The sequence below is a fragment of the Serinus canaria genome, chromosome 2 (assembly GCF_022539315.1).
Source record: "Serinus canaria isolate serCan28SL12 chromosome 2, serCan2020, whole genome shotgun sequence".
NCBI classification, from domain to species: Eukaryota; Metazoa; Chordata; class Aves; order Passeriformes; family Fringillidae; genus Serinus; species Serinus canaria.
In genome coordinates this window covers 63,057,352-63,075,293 of record NC_066315.1, presented here as the reverse complement: position 1 = coordinate 63,075,293, position 17,942 = coordinate 63,057,352, and the positions used below count along the sequence as shown (strand labels likewise).

The 17,942-nt window shown below is 39.1% G+C and overlaps 1 long non-coding RNA gene across 1 annotated transcript; it reads right to left on the bottom strand.

Annotated features, from left to right (window-relative positions):
* Positions 1 to 918: 918 nt before the first annotated feature.
* On the bottom strand, positions 919 to 17,371 carry LOC127059303 (uncharacterized). The gene is made up of 4 exons (XR_007776982.1): positions 17,269 to 17,371; positions 7,838 to 7,924; positions 6,506 to 6,656; positions 919 to 1,016 (listed from the first exon to the last, which is right to left on the bottom strand). It is a non-coding gene; the product is annotated as an uncharacterized LOC127059303 (long non-coding RNA).
* Between the last annotated feature and the right edge of the window lie 571 nt (positions 17,372 to 17,942).

Genomic DNA, 17,942 nt, shown 5'->3' with positions numbered 1-17,942 from the left:
TCACAGCATGCCTTAAAGGCTCCAGACTAGGTGATTTACCCCCATATTAATGTGATGCTTTTGCATTTTAATAGGCTTATGTTAATGTTTTACAAAATGATAAAGCATTCTTCTGAACTCTCCAGTGACAAGGGATGATGGTATGAACCACATAATTCTAGCAAAGGACAGCCAATAACATCAGATTTATGAGTGTTGCTACAGCATCTGTTGTAAGCTTGAGCCAGACCAAACCATTTTGTTGAGATTTACCCCTGTTCTGACTGCACAAGTGGCTTTTCCCAACCTGTCTGACACTTCAATGGAAGTAGTCAGGCACAGGAGAAAAGGTAGGGCATTCTGAAAGCAGAGCTAACCTTTCCAAAACTGTTTTAGCACAGAGGTTTTTGTATCCCTTTGAGAAAAGACCTAGAGGAGAACAAGAGGGATTTCACTGCTGGAATTTCAGAGAGCAGGGCTCACTAGTGGGGTCATATTTTTCCATTTGAAGGGGAGACAGCCTGTCAGCAGAGCTCAATGTGTTAGGCATATGTTGGGCGCTGAGAATTGTAAAATGCAGGTCAGGTGACAAGGACACTCCCACCACTTCCCTCCAGCTGTATGGCACCTTGTATCTCAGCTGCTCAACAGATCACAGGAGCACTTTCTCCAGCCTCTTGAGAGAAAAAACAAATTACATTTATCTTTTAAAACTGCTTTTGTGGGAAGGGAGTTGAGGGTGGGAGGGGAGCCACAACATCTCTTCAATAGTGTAGTGTGTATTCTCTTGTAGTGGCATCCTTGTACCAACATAGGATGGAAACAAAAGGGAAAAATACTCCAGCCCTTGGCCCTCTGGTAGATGGCAAGGTGGGAAATGAACTCCACTTCTGCTAAATGCAGACTAATATATTTGAGAGGGTGGGGGAGGTGAACTTCTTACCCTGCTGACACCAATCAACCCAAGCCTTTGAGAATGGGACTTGCTGGCAGGTTGCATGGAAGATGATGGCTTCCCATCTTCATGCAAGGATAGGCTAGAGAAGAGAGGGAAAAAAAGCAAAAAAAGACAGAGAAATGGGAATAGGGAGTGAACAACAGTACAGAAAATTAACATTAAGTGTGCAACATTATCTGGAGTGGTGTACCATATCTGATCGCTGACAGGCAAAACAATTGCATTTATTGATTTAAAAAACAAATTTTTTTTGTTGCAAAAGGCAAAAGAAAATTCTTACATGTTTTCATGTTTCATAATTCCTCTGACAGAAAAAAAGAGGGCAACACTTAACAGAGAAAGCCATCTAGAAATGCTAAGATACTGAACACTCAGGTGCTCACCGATCAAACAGAAAATTCATTTTTAGCATGTGGCTTGCAGCTAAGACCTAAGCCTTCACCTCTCATACTCCAACCCACTTCCTCAGATGCCATGATGTTGAAGCCATCTCTACCACAGTGAACATGCAATGCACTGTGGAACATCTGCTGTTGGCTTTTAAATAGACTGCCAGCAATTACAAAATACACCTGGGAAGTATGAAACACAGGTTTTCATTCAGTGTTAATTTACATGGTTTTCATTCAGTGTTAATTTAGATGACCATGTTAGCCTCTGGTTTACTGGCTACTATGAGGTGGGGCTGCTTGTATGCAGAAAATTCAGTCTGCACCTGAGAGATTTTCATGACAGCTGGACAGTTTTATGAAGATTGTCAATGTTAACAACCACTGCAAAAGTATTCACTACTTCTGGACACTTCAAAAAAGATAATGCAGAATTACTTTTCACACCACATGCAATTGAACTGTGGAGACTGTGGCTACAGTTCAGAAAATGATACAAGAAGAGGGTGAACATTTAAAAGGATAACAATACCATCTGGAATTTTAATTATTGCTATTAATACAGAAACTAGAAGAAACACTAAACTGCATCCTTCAGATTTTAAGCCAATCTTAGCTACTAGGTATTAGTAGCAGATAATCCTATCACTGCTTAATTTAGGGTCTCAGGAATCTGCATTGGAGCATCTGCTGCAGTCAGACAGGGAACTGAAGTCATGTTGGTATTTCTGTTCTTCTCTACCCATAGCATGTGCAAAACCTAAAAACAAGCTGTGAGAATTAAACCATGCATGGGGCTGATGAGAGCATTGTTACATACACACCTCAGATTAAATACCTACATTTGAAAATGTTGGCCATAACATACATCTACCACTGTGATGAAGAACCCGTAGGACCATTCAGGTACAATGACATCCTGAATCACAGAGAAGAACCAAAAGCAATCTCAGTAGAGGTCCTGTTCCACCTCCCAGGCTTTGAGTGTGGAGTAGAGCAGAAAGAGCAGCTGATGTGCCTTCCCAGGCAGGCTGCTTGTATGCTGTACTTGAGCGTTTTCCTTTTTTTGCAACTGTTGCCTCATGTTCAGCATATGATCTACAACATCTGCCAGGTCCTTTTCTGAAGAGCTGTTACTAATGTTGAAATCTATCCTGTGCTTGTGTAACTGATTCTTCTTGTGTAAGAACAGAACCTTTACTCATCCCTACTCAAACACATCCCACACTTTCATGTCACTCAGTGTTTTTGTCACGACTTCTCCAAATTCTCATCTCCCCTCTTAGTTCTTTGTGGTCTCTCTTAGCACTGTGTTATCTGCAAGTAGAATGAATGCAGTTTCTATCCTAGTGTAAAGGCCCGTGACAAAATCACCTACATCAATATGAACACCTGATAAGTGCAAAGACAAACTAAAAATCTTCAAAGCTGAGTCACTGTTTTCTTAGCAATTGCAGTCAAACCAGCTCAAACTTGAAATCTAGAAATATAGGTTTTTTCATTCTTTTGCTTGTTAAGCACTTGTTCGTTGCACTTAAAAATCAAGCATTCACTTCATTCTAAAGTCAAACTGAGATAATATCAGGAGCAAATTACATGTATTTCTCTTTGAGCACTAGTCAATTTAAATGTCAGTCATACAAGAACAGATTTACAGCAGAAATTAGTTGCTTTCTCAGAATAAATGAAGCAGAAAGCCTGTTATTTCCTCACTCAATCTTCTGTATACAACATGTGTGTAAATATAACCCATGACTTTCAGGTCTGCAGAATTTAAATGCATCAATATTTTGCAAAAGTATCCTTAAAACTTACTTCCAAGACACAGATTGTTCTGGTGCAGGAATCTTTTGGAAGTGGATTAGATAATAGAGCCTGCAATGGGGAAGAAATTTTAGTCCATAGTTCAAAGATTTTTTATCTTTTCTAATACCAAACTTTAAGGAAGCAGCTCTTCTCCTCATGGTAAATACACTTGACTTTGGAAATAAATTATTTTATTTCTCTCCACTTATACAGCAAATTACAAATCCTCTCCACCAAGCTGGATAGAAAGAATGTTCTTTGTATTAGATAGAGTTTCATAAAGTAGTAGAACAGCAACCATCATTCTGAAAGAAAACTTAGAAAAATGGGGGTTTGAGAATACAAGCAAAAACCTTCTTACCGGATCTTGTGTTCCTCACTCTTAAGAACATGAGTAAGAATTTTTGTTCTGACCTTGCAAGTTCTCTTGAAGTAAGATTATACTGTAAGAATATATTTGGTGTCTCTGTACTCTCGCAGGACTTCCAGAATATTTTTTTCAGCATTACAAGAATTAAATGAGAGATGCTGTATAAGTGGAAAGCATGATGACAATAATTTTTGTTTTACTATCTCAACAATAATGACTTAATACTATTCTTCACTCAATTTCTTAGCTGAAGCATTTGGTAACCCTGTTCAATCATTTATATAGTAAAATTTCTTATTTACAAAAATAACACTTATCCAGATTAAATTTTCTCCCTTGAAACAAAAACAAACAGTTTTCACTGTGGGTCTTCAACACTTTGCAGAAATATAACCAAGAAGATATCAAGAAATGCTGAGAAGCATCTGAAGAAGCTACTAAAGTTATGAGTGGGTTTGTGTAGTTTTAAATTTTGCATCTTTTCCATTATGAGTGGCAACAGAGTGGAGACTTATTCTTGTTGCATGGATTATGTTGTAACCAATCTATTTTTCACAGGGCCTTCCAAAGTGAAAGATTACTTAATTTAACACTTTATGTAAAATAAAGCCTAAAATAGGATCACCAACTACTGCAATTATACTGCCCCATGATGAGCAATGGTTGCTTGAGGACCTGAATAGACCTTGTTCCATAGCATTACAGAGCAAAAGGCCTTTTAGCTGTAATACCCTTGGACAGCTGTGCTGGTCAGGTCTGTACAGATGACCTTAAGTTATGCCTGGTGTTTTTTAAGTCCTACCACAAAGCAAAACATCAAAGATGTTTTTTAACAAAGATAGTGGTTTTTAACACTCTGAGTTGTCCCTTCAGCGCAGGGACTACTTTTGTGTTTCTAGGACACCTAATAAAACAGGGCCATAATTGGATTAAAAGGCCAAAGAATTTTCAAAATTGAAATAATAAAAAATAACTGCTTTAGTAATGTGTTTCACAGAACCAGCCTGCAGACCCTAAAGAACCTGGCTAGAATGGCTGAGCCAATAGAGAGCAGGCGATAATTGATTTCTTATGTATGCCAAGTTCACACTAGGACTTAGAGCAAATCTTCTTGCTGCAGCTTTAGCTCAGTATTCCTTTACTTAATCACCACGGACAGAGAACGGATCATCCTTTTTCCTTCTCAAGCAGCGTTTTATGCTCTTGAGGACTGTTAATTCAAGTGTGTTCAGCCTTCTGTTGCTTGCTCTCAGACACACCAAATCACTTGGTCTTTCTTTGAAGGTCATGTGCTGTAGACTTGTGCTCATTCTCATTGCTATCCCCCAACAGATTTGTAAGTGTTCATTTTTTCCTTGAAGTGCAATACCATCTTCTTGACTTAGCAGGAATATTGGAGCATACTGTTAGGTATAGGAGGTCTCCAGAAAACTGGTAAAATGCATTCTGTTAAATGCTGAGCAGTAAAAGAAAAGCTAGAGAAGTGATAGTCCTTAGCAAGGCCTAGAGTACTGTTTACTGATGTTAACACAGTAATAGGGGTATAGAATCATAAAATTTTTAAGGTTAGAAAATCTCTCTAGGATCATTGAGTTCAACCATTCACCCAGCACTGCCAAGTCCACCACTGGACTTGTCCAGTGTCCCCACATGCCAGATCTACATGTCCTTTACATACCTCCAGGGATGGTGACTCCACCATTTCCCTGGGCATCTTGTTCTTATGCTTGACCACCCCTCCCATGATGAAACGTTTTCCTCATATCTAATCTAAACATGCCATTGCACAACTTAAGGTCATTTCCCCTCTGTCACTTGTTACCTGGGAGAAGAGACCCCCAGCTCCCTACAGCCTCCTTTCAGGTGGTTGCAGAGAATTACAACCCCCCTTGAGCCTCCTTTTCCCCAGGATAAACACCCCCAGATCCTCAGCTGCTCCTCATCAGACTTGTGCTCCAGACCCTTTCCCAGCTCCATTTCCCTTCTCTGGACATGCTCCAGCCTCTCAATGTCTTCGCTGTGGTGAGGAGCCCAGAACTGAACACTGGGTTTGGGGGTGGCCTCACCAGGGCTGAGTGCAGAGGGACAATCACTGTCCTGCTCCTGCTGGACACACTATTGCTGGCACACGCCAGGATGCCACTGGATTTATTTTCACGTGGGCACACGCTGGCTCTTCTTCAGCCAGCTGTTGACCTGCACCCCCAGGTCATTTTCTGCAGAGGATCGGCATGCTTGTGTGAGAACTGCCAGGTTAACACTCTGTCTGCTCTGAATAATTTCAAGCCTCCTGGGGGCAGTAAAGATAAGAAACCAACACTCCTACCCTAAAAGCAGATTCCAGCCAATTCAGTTTAATAGGTAGATCTCATCTCTCCGGTGCTGCATCAGTTCTCAGCATAATGAAATGAGTCATGCTGTCACCTCTGCCTACTTCTAATGCTGTCACCCAACTGCAACAGCTTAGGTAGCTCAGAAAAGTCTCTTTCTCCTTTTTTCCTAAATTTAACCATCTTGGAATGGCTCTGCTATGGCAAAAGAATACAAACTGAAGGTTTCCTGGCAATGTTTCAGTATAAAAGAGGGAATTACGGTGATTTCCAAAAGAAGAAAATGTGATACAGGTTTAATGAGATAAAATGAGTCCAGAGATTAAATAAAAAGCTGTTCCAGAGAGACTACAAGGAACTTTATAAATAATAAACCTACTGGAAGAGTTAATACAGCAAAAGATGCCTGAGGAGAGGAAAAGAACAGAATTGAGATTGGTTTGCAGACATTTGGAAAAAACAGTGTCATAGTGGAAACTAGCAAGACAGTCTGCTTTAAAATATGTAATCGGTACATTTTTGTTTGTTGGTGATAGTGAGGTAAGTGGACAGCCAAGCTCACATTGGCACAAGTGACTGTGAAGTGATCAATACTTGAGATACCTGAGGCAGAGCAAAGAGAAGGGCAAGATGTAATTAAGATAAAGAACACAAATAGTAATGCTTTTCACACCTGGTGAGAAAGCAGCATTGTTGACATAGTGAGATAGCTACAGATGGCACCTGGAGTAGGAAACGTGTGAGAGGTAGTGGCAAGCATTTGTAGGACTCTTGTGAAGAAGACCTGCTCTTCAAAAGTGCTTTCAAGCCAGGAGTCTTCAACCCTGTAAGTCAATTGGAGAGGGTGGGAGATGAAATTTTGTTCTTTAATTACAAATATGTTAAAGATAGCAAAAGGAATCTCACTAGTTATTTAACCAGATTGCCACTGCTCTACTATAAGGGTTTACTTTGAGATTGTTAGGTAGTTCTCTTATCTTAAAAATGAATTAGCAGTGAATTTCAATTTGTCTCATACTTTACTTTTGGTAGATGTTTAAGCACAGCAAAATAAATTGGAATAATGAGCACAATAATTAGGAACTTGAATTGTCTGAGAAATTATATTCTAATCTGCATAGAACACAAGCCAAACAGAATGAAACAATTCATGTGTAACACCTATTAATGCATGCAAGAACACAATATATAGATCACTGTGAAATAACATTTGGGGTTCTATTTCTCTATGATCCCACTTCAGTTTTGTTTGCCTTGGAGTTAACCAATTATTAAATAAGAAACTCAATAACACAACTTGTACAAATGCCTGCTCAGACTTTTATTCTAGAAGAAAAGGCTGTGATCTTTTTTGCCACTTAGAAAGGATTAAGCAACAACCTTGATTAAGCAGTAGCTTCTGCTTTCATGTTTGAGACCAGTGGCATTTAGCAGTCTTTAGGCAGCAAACAAAAAAATGAATTGTTGGTATAATGCAGTCACCTTCAGCAGTGCTTCCACCACCATCTCTTTTAGCCACCACCCCAATTGTCTCCCTCCTGTATCTGTCAAGCAAGCAGCCCCAAAACACACATCGCAGTCCATGCTTCCTCTTTAATTTTCTGAATAATATTTAGATCTAGGCATGATCTAATAGGATGGTTTGGATGTTGCCTTTTCAGGGAAGGGGTTACAGGCGTCAGAGGAGCAGAAATGTCCCTGAGAAATCATTTAACTTGAATCTATGTTTTCCTGAAAAATTAATCATTTGTTTAAATGGACTACCAGCTTCTTCCCACAGGACCATTCTTAATAGCAGTCTCTCAGCCTTGACAATACAACAAATCAAGCTCCCATTTGCTCCCTGCTGCACAGCAGCTCAGGGGCAAGAAGCACATACTTCTTGGACATTCCAAGATCCCAGAGCACTTCTAACCTCTTATGAGAAATGAAGGTCCTGTGTTTGGTGTTTGCCTAATAACACCTTACCTACACCACATGCTCAAGTGTGGAGACAGGAACTTACCCATCAGGCTCTGACCCTCTTCTCAAGAAATCAAAATGTTAGCATTCAGCCTTATTCCTTTTGCAGCTCAGGATGAAAAAAGTATTCCTGCAACAAGACCAAGCAAAATTGTTGGAGTAAGAAAATGGCATGGGATTTTTTTTGCTCTCAAGAGCTGCTATATTATGTGCTGTGGAAAGAAGGAGGGGATTTTCAGGAAACAAAAGCTAAATAAATATAAGCATAAATCAGATAGCAAGCAAATGCCACTATTTGTTGGCTTATTTCAATACTGGAATTTAAATTGATGACTTCCTGGGCTGCAGATTAAAAGGTTACAGAGGATGCAGATAATCTTTCATGAAGAGCATGTTGGAGGCTGGGAATTCATTCTCCAGTATTTGACATACCAGTGTTAATCCTCATGTTAGCTCTTGGGAACTGTCCAAGCCAAGGTAAACAGCCTGCTTGTCTCTTAAAGAGTGTCTGGACAACAATTTGCAGCAATCTCAGGTTTATGCAGAAGGAATGCTGCCTAAAGTAGGTGTGCTATTTTCTGGATGGGACACTGGAGCAGATTTAAATAAGTTTTACTGAATTAAACTAAACAAATGTTTTCAGCAAATTATAAAATTATTTACACAGGTTGAATGCAATCAGATAACTTTTCTAATTGATCATACACTGGAGATTATTTTCATGCTTAGCCAAATCTGCATTTATACTTTCCAGGTATCAATCTCAACAGTAAATAATTACTATATTCCTACACATAAATTACCATTTTAATTTTGCATGTTTCAAAGTTTTTGCAGTATTTTTAGAAATTTCTAGTGAAATTTTTCTTAACAGACACTTATTTTATACATAAAACATACCTTATGTGAATGTAACTTGAATAAAGTTAAATAATAATAGTAGCTCCTATAAATTCTGTAAACTAGTTTGACCATCTAAAAATATTTAGTCCCCACTTCTTCAAAGCTAGCTCTTAAAATTATACTGATTATCAGCACCTTCAATATTAGTTTTGGGTATATGGGTTGGAAAAGCAAGACCTTTGTTTTCTCCCTTTCCTCATGGATGTATAGATCCTTTCCCTGATGCTGCCTAGTTGGATTTTAGTTGTCTCAACTCATTTTATCTGGATGTTAGTGTCCCCAGGAACTAACACGCTCATAAACTCTGTTATTCTATCACTTGTTTTCTAAGCAGGGCTTGAAATAATTTAGAATTTTAAAAGTGGAGATACAGAGTAACCACTGTTTAGCTGAAACTGGAAGGGATTTTCAGCAGGCAGAATTCCTATCAGATTCCCCCCTCACTTCAGGAAAATTCAATTCAGCAAGGGTATAGTAAGATCTATGATAAAATTTTATTTACACTCAAAGCCACTGAAATTAAATTCTTGATGCCATTACAGTAGGAATCAAGTAAACACTGAGAGAAACTGTAGATAAAAATACTCCTATGAATGCAAAAGTTGGTGACTATGATTCATTATTACTAATCACTTCTTTAACATATGCCTGTAATTTGTTTAAGGACTAAGGTTAACCACAGTTTCTAACATTTCTTGTTTCCTGTTGTTTCACAAGATTAAAAACTGCAAAACATTTGTCTCATTTTAATTGGCCAAAAAAGAAAACCATGAAGATTGCTCACCAAATACTTTTTTCCAGACTATAAGACAAGTAAGGTTAAAAAACAGGAGGAAAATTTAACAACAGGAAGGGGAGTATGAGGCACTGTTTAATGCCTTTGGCATTATTTCTTTTAGCAGTGAATGCTAAGCAATGCTTCAAACTGAGATTACAGTTGAGCAGACAGAAAAAGAAAATATAATTTTGTCTGTGAAGTTCTCAGAAGGATGAACCTGTCAAGAGATAGAGAAATAGGTCACATGAAAGTTAATGAAAAGTAATACATGGAATACATTGTGCCACAATGCTTCATCTCAATTAAAAGTTCACTTGCTGAATGCCATTTAAATTGACAGATACCCAGCTCTTATCAACCTGCCTATTTATTGTCTTTGCATTTTTAAAAGCTGCTGTTTATTCCACTGGGTAGCCTCTGGAATCCTCCTGTTGCACTTCTTAGTCAAGAATAATTGAAGTGCAAAGAAGTGAAATGCCAGGATTCATAGGAAAATGTTTCATGGGAAAATATTTCCTTATTACAGATGTACAGATGTTCACTTCAGAGTAAACTGACATTAGAGCAAGGCTGGATTTTATCTTCTAGCAGTGTCTGGCATCAACTGACATGAACTAATGATTGCTCTTTGACCACAGCAATGCCATCACTTCAGGGGGCAGCTCCAACACCCCTTTTTAAGAATTAGAGACTGAAAAAACATGGTTTGGAAGGCAAGATAGGGAACACATCATATCTGCATGACATTCCACACTGCTGCACCACAGCTTCCCACACAGAGGCACGATGAGAAAAATGAACTTGCTGAAAGGGCTGTGATGTTGTGTTACAGCTTCAACATTGCATTACCCTGTTGCAAGGGGTAAGTTATATTTTATAGAGATGACTTGAGCCACCTGTAGATGAGACAAAGTTTTGAAGCTTTTTTATGGGAGGGATACCTTAAGGCTGAAGTTGAAACAGAGAAGAATACCACAGGTACTACTAAAACTGGGAACACAACTGCAGCATGCAGAAGAGAAAAGGTGAGGCATCAGAAGGATGCAATTTTTGAGTTGCATGTGGACTCTCATTCTCTCCAGGTCAGGTGTCTGTCTTAGAGCTCTATATTAAATACTTCATGCCTCTTCTTAGGTTAAGTACTTGACAAAACTCACTTGTCTCATAGTGGGTACAGTGTCCCCATGACTGCCCATAAGTCCTTGACCTTGCTCAGGAAATGAGAGCTCTGCTGCGTAGCTCTCCTTCAGTGCCAGGATCTCAACCATATTTCCTTCAACTCCACAGTAAGTGTCTGCATTGTGCAGGAGTTGTGGAGCACCTTTCACTTCTCATGATAGAGCTGTGCCACTGAGATGCCTAAACTGCCAGCTACCAAGAGGGAGTCTGGCACTGCAGGAAGGGTTCCGCAATACAAGGTGGGAGGGAAGAATTTTGATCTCTGTTTTGTGATACAAGGATAGATGCCAGAGTGTCACAAGCACACCAAATACAACAGAAACATGCTGTGTGTTTGGGAGTTTTACTGACTAGGAGCAAAGCTGTGGCAGACACTGATTACTTCTTTGCTCAGGATGGGAAACCAGTGTGCACCAGAAGTCTAAATGTGGGCACCAAACACTTCCATTGCCAAAGTGTTAATAGGATGCTTCTTTTTAGGCAAGTGTGCAGGTGTTTCAGGCATGGTGAGAGGCTGGGATACATGAGAGACTTTCAGAGTAGCCTCACCTGGGGGGAGACAATGCACCTTGTGCAATGTTCTTAAACACACCTCAGTGTTTAAGAGCAAAACATAACTCAAGAGATTCTTCAGTGAAAGAAAAACGAGCTCACACTTCCATGGCTCCTGTTAATCCAAGATAGATGCTGCTCTGACAGTCAGGCTGGCAAATACCAATCAAATCCAGGAATACCTCTGAACAACTTGTACAATTGCACAACTTGTAGAACATGCAAACATATTTTCAGAGAGATTATATATGAAAAGGAGAAGGACTGTTCACCCTTAGTTCACAAACACATAAATGAACATTGCTACGATGCAAACTAAAATATCTGTATTTGGGATTTTAAAAAAATTATACCTGTGTCTGAAGGTCTAACCCTGAATTAGCTGCTTACATTTAACTGTCCCAAAGTCTTTGTACTTTAAGGACTTGAGCAATAAGGATTTTGTACTGAATTCTTGCTGATTTTTACTTGTTCAGCATAGCTCAGAAACTGAGCACTTTGGGTAGCTGTCTCCTCTCCTTACCCAAAGCCTCAGGCTGTTAAAAGTGTGAAAAAGAATGCATCAAGGGTTATTTTTAAAATGCTTCTAAGTGGAATTTGTGCTCAGTTAATATTTAAGTACTGCCTACCATGCACATAATAAAATGGGAGCATGCTTTAGAAAGCCCTGATAGAATGCGCATGTCAGCTGGTGCTCTGCTGGCCTAATGCAATTTGATTTTGACATAATGTAATGGAGCACAGTGATGAAAAACAGCAACCCTAATAAGGCTCCTCTTTTCACAGCTTATTTATTTTTGGCCACTGAAGCAGTGTGCTTCTCTATCTCTCTCCTTTCAGAGCATGTAATCTCAAAAAAATTAGCCAATATTACTTTTCTTTGTGTCTTAATTAAATGAAATCTAAGCAACAAACGATTACTTCAACATTGCAAAACCATAGGGGCATATTTTCAACTCATATATATGGCAGCACAGAATTCCGCTGAACATTGGGAAAAACTACAGCAGCAACAACTTTACTGAAGGGAAACACAGGACCAGCATGGCCTGACTGCCCTGTAGGTGCTCAGAAGAGAGCTGGCTGTGTTCCATGCTGTTTCAGTTGCCTGTTCTTTCGCATCTGGGCAGATCAGACTGTGCTGGGACTTGTATAAGGTGAATTAATGTTCAAAAAATAATTGTATCAGGTTAACAGATTAATTTCTGCTTGATTCTGGTTTTAAGCACTGGTTTCTAGGATGAAAGGCTAATGCATTAACTCAACACATCAAGCACATCTCATTATGCAGAAGTTAATGTTAACACACTCAATTTCCTACATTTTTAAGGATCTGGTGCTTTCGGGGACTTTTGTAGTTCTCATGCTAATTGTATGATCTGCATCTTTTATCTAAAATGTAGTTTGTGTCAAAAAATTCCTTTCAACAAAACAACCATCAGGCACTCATGAAATTTGAGATCGTCTAGGAAGCAAGGGAAGTAAGTTGTGGCAGAATAGAAGAGGATGGTCTTCTCAGTGGGCAGCAAACTAAGCAAGTAAGAGTTACCTGCTGAACTGCATAAATTCACTCTTGGAAGAAAACTGCTTTTTCACTTTAGACATGAATGCAACTATTCTCTTTCTCTCCCAGCCACATGCATATAAACCTGGCCATAATCCTGGCCTTTACAGGATGCTTTTTATGTCACAGGGGGGGAAAAATAAGGGAAAAAAACCCTGTAAATAGCCTGAAAAACACTCCTGGTATAAAAGTGTTAAGCCACCAGTGAACCGACAGTCTGTGACACTTGAGCATCAAAGACTTTAAAGGATGTGTCCAAGACCATGTCTGAATTACACTGTGCTGAAACAACTGACATGATTGGCAGCAATAACTTCACATCATGTATAGAGATATAGGATGGAATGAAGGGAACCTTGATGAAGTCTGTTGCTGACATTTAAATAAATTAATGATGCACTCTGTATACAAACAAGAGAAGTTGATGTTTCAGCAGTGATGGGCCTGATTAGTTTTTAATGATGATGAAGCCAGCACTTTAATGGTTGTGTTAAGCTTTTTAAACCAAAATTTCAGTAAGCCTGTTCATGTGGAAGCATAATGCTTTTACTGGCATGTTCAGCTATGTAAAGATATGCAGAGTTTGGTTAAATTTGTTTATCAAACACTGGCTCCTGGACTGTCCCACCAGCAGGCTTCATTCAAGCAGCAAATGCAGCCCTTCACACCTACACACCTGCTTCCTTCACAAATAAACCACAAATCTGAAGGAGGACAGGAAATGTGTCTGGGGCCCTCATGGACATGCCATAAAATGTTTAGCAGCTTAATACAAAAGAGCTGAGAACTGCCTCTGGCTCAGTTAATCTAGACACAGCCAATGCCATTTTCCTGTCTGCTGCACTTGCAATGAAGGGTAGTTTCTGTCCTTCTGTGATGGTATCTGTGAGGCAACTGCTATTTTATGAGAGCAATTGATGCAACAAAATAAGAGAGCAATTCTAACATGGATACATTACTGTTATCATTATTTTATTAATCACTTTTATATATCTTGATATTGACAGTCTGAAAGAGAGTGGATACTTTTTGGGTTTAGGAAAACCCATCCATCTCCATATAGCAAAGGGAAAACAGGAATGTTAACCCTGTCAGGTAGATTCAAGAAACTCATTGCAATTCATATTATTTTACAATGCTGTGGTGTTAGGAAAGCATTAGTCTTGACCAAGACTGCAGAGAATTGATTCCCATGTCATTTCTAAGTGACTATTAAAATGCTGATAATTTGTGAATTGGTGAAGTAATCTCAAGAGCTCGAAGGGAAGATGTTAAGCCAAACGAGGGGACAAGTATTAAGTTGCTCAAAAGGCAACAAAAAGATAATGTTAATTCCTTTACTTCCCTTACCTTTCAAGTGTTGCCTTTAGGCCCTTCAAGCTGGTACAGACAGAAGTAAATTAGATGGTCTGCCATTAATCATAGAACCATGGAATCATAGAATGGCTTGGGCTGGAAGGAACATCAAAGATCATCTAGTTCTGACCCTCCTGTCCTGGACAGGAACACCTTCCACCAGACTGAACTGCTCAGAGTCCCATCCAGCCTGGCCTTGAAAACTTCCAGGGATGGGGCATCCATAACTTCTCAGTGCAACCTGTTCTGGTGCCTCACCACCCTCACATTAAAGAATTTGTTCCTGCTCTCTAATCTAAATCTCTCCTCTTCTAGTTTAAAACCATTCCCCCTGTCCTAACACTACCTGCCTGTGTAAAAAGTCACTCTCCCTATTTTGTATAAGTACCCTTAAGTACTGAAAGGCCACAATGTGGTTTCTCCAGAGCCTTCTCTTCTCCAGGCTGAACAACCTCAGTTCTTTTAGCCTGTCAGAAAATATTTATAGTGCATTTGTGCTTATTTGTAATAAACTCCCGTATTAAGGTGATAATGTGGAATATTAGTGTTATATTTCTATATTACAGCAAATAAAGGTTCTGCAATAGGAAAATTGCCAATTTACCTTCCTGTCTGGAGATAGGTCAGAAATCATTTTTCTCTCTTACTTGATAGCAAAAGTCACAAAACTGTTCCCATACCCCAAGAAATACATCTAAAAACCCATATTAAGACATTCTGATAGGACAAAGGCATGTTACACTGTGATCCACTTTAAATTAAAAAGGTATTTATGCTTTGAACAAACAGGTTTTTGCAGCATAACATTCATGAATGCTGATATAAGTGTCATTCTTAGAGTCCACTCCCACAGGGGAATTTGGTTAGAACCTCACACAAAATGTATTTTGCATTTTGTAGGTAGTAAAATGTCCCCCTTATTTAAAGGCTGTGTTAAAACATGCCATATTTGGAATCAGGATCTTGCCTTCTGTCCATCCGAGGAACAGATAATTGAGTTTTTACAAAACTCAAAAGTGAAAAGAGCTACGAAACCTGACTTTGTAAGGATGTCTCTTGTGACTGGATTTGCTAACACCCCACACAGGGTCAGTTTCAGCTGATAGTCTTCCCATTTAAGATGCCTGCAACATGGAGACTGTCTCCTATAGAGTCCCCTGTGCCTCATAAGGGTGGAGCTCCTGTTATAGTGGGCACTCCTGTTACAAGGCTGCTCAAGCTGCCTCTTCTCTGCCTCCTGGAAACTGTGTTGAGCACAAAGCATTTGAGACAACTACCTCTTCCAAATTTTTAATCATTCAGACAACTTCTGCTAAAGTCAGTAGGCTCAGATCAGACAGACACAGAGAGGGACACTGTGTAAGTCTTGTTATCTTCTGAAACTAGCTAAAAAGGAGTTGCCATGCCCCAGTAGGGTTCTGACAGGACAGACCAGTTTCATGTTCCTCTGATCAGCTGCAGCACACCTCTCACTGGCTCCTGACAGACACTACAGCAATGCCATGCAACAGTTAATTACAGAAGGTGCAAGGCAAAAAATGAAAAAAAAAGAAAATAAAAAAAAAATCCTTAAATCTTCTTAGCACCATTCTCCTTTTCCCTGCCTCTAGCAGTAGAAGTGTACATTGCTAGCTGACACTCAGTCCCACTCTCAAACCCTGCAGGAGAAAACACTCCTGGTGTTTTCTATGGTGTTATCTCCTTCTGTTCTTTCCTATGCTGCCTACCCAGCCAAAAGAAGGATCCCTTTATTTCCTGCTCTGAGGTACTAGGATATACATAGCATTTAAAATGTATTTATTTCAGTGGTTGCAGATTGCAGCACATTTAGTACATGAAGGGAATTGTACCTGTGCGAGTAAATCACAAACGTGGTGACAGATGCTTTTTAAGAGAACCATGTAAGAGTGTGTCAAAGTATTCCTCTTTACAGTGCATTAAAAGAAATCCTAGCCTGAAACTGCTGAGAAAATAATTTATCCTGATTTTTTAAAGCCTGATTCAGTCCTCTTAACATAATTTCCTGAGCTTTGAACTCATTGAGTCTTCTAATAATGTCCTTAAATGAGAGAAGGAGGTAATTTTCTCTCTCACTGCCTTTAGGAGATCATCAATCATGCATTACTCATAAGTGTTAGCATTGCATCATTCTTTTTTCCTTTTTTCTTCTAAAGAAGCCTAACCATGCATGGAGAAAGTGCTGTAGTGTAAAAGTTTCCATTTATAAATTGCACAGTCTTTGTTCAGAATTGCTGTACCTCCTACAAGGCAATTTTAGTATAAAAGCTGACAGTGATTCAAATCTCTAGCTATAATATATTTTTTTATAACCTTTCCATCACCTGCTGCCACAACACATTTTTATAACAAGAAAATTCCATGGATGTTATTATGACAGATTTATAAATGAGTTGTGCTGTGATCGTGTCACAGAAGATGTGCTTATTAAGCCAAGGGGTGATGCAAGTATTGAGCTATTTGAAAAGCCAAGCTACTTCTATTTAAATCCCAAGAAACAGGCTCCAATATATTAAGAACTGACTGAGCAGTTTTCAACATTTTCGTATTCAGTTAATTTCAGTATTAAAACACTGTCAAATTATGTAGTAGTCTTTCTACTTGAAAAGCAGATTACATCCCATGAAATGTGCTAGTCTTTGTCTAAGTCCTCAACTGACTGTCCCTTCATTGTAAAAATCAATATTTACTTTTCAAGAAAGAATTGCAATTGACAGTAAGTGATTAGGAGAAATGAAGTCTGAATTCTAACTGTATCTGGGGGCATGAAATAAATTCTGAATCTCACTGTCCATTGAAAATGAAAAGCATTTCCATATTAGACATTGGTTATTTCAGGAGAATAAATCAGAGCTGGAATGAAATATCCCTGGTGCATTCCTCCTTATTGACAAAGTTTTCTTTCCTGAATACACCATTGCACAGCAAGAGACAAAATCTCTTTTTGCCATTCCAAGGCCCCACAGCACAATGCTCTTGGTTCAGAATGACACTCCCAAGAAATTCCCACTTTCTTCTTCCATTACTTCCACGTACCTTTCCATTCAAACAACACCCTCTGAGCTCCATTCACTCCTCTCATACCCATTTCTGAATGGCATCACACAAACCTTTGCATGCCTACCTTTTGCCAGGGGAGATATTACTCTTTCAAAAGATGCTTATTTGTTTCCAAATACTTGTGGAAAAGGAACACATCCTTTCCCACTGTGGTTTCATTATGCTTTAAACCAGTCTGTCATGGGGTATATTTAGCAGCAGCAGCAGCAGGGAGCAGCCTACACTTGAGGCTAGCAGTCTCTCAGAATTACTGTGCAAATAAGACTTAGTGCTTTCTCCTCTTTCATCCAAGACTTGAATAACTGGCACTGCCTCATGCCTGTCAAAAGACTGCTTGCAAATCCATTCTGAGCAAAAAAAGAAAAATATAAGTAAAATGCACATGTTCACCAAGTCTGTTTTTTAACCTTTTGAACTCTTGAGAAGCTTTTTAAAGCAATCAGCTCCGAGTGCAAATGATACCCTGCTGCTGCTTATCCTCCTTTCCCAAGAAAGCCATTTGCACAGTTTTATTTGTTTATTTCTCTCAGGATAGAAAGAAGCACCGAACATGGGAATGTTAACACACTTCATAATGATAAACCAGGGGTTTAAATGAGCACAAAAACTTGCTGAGGCAAAGCAAATGATTTTAAAGCTCTAATAGGATTCCTTGCATGAATTTGAAACATATGCACATAAAGCACTGACCCAGGACATTGTCACTGCCGTTTCTATTATCATTATGACTTTGCAAGT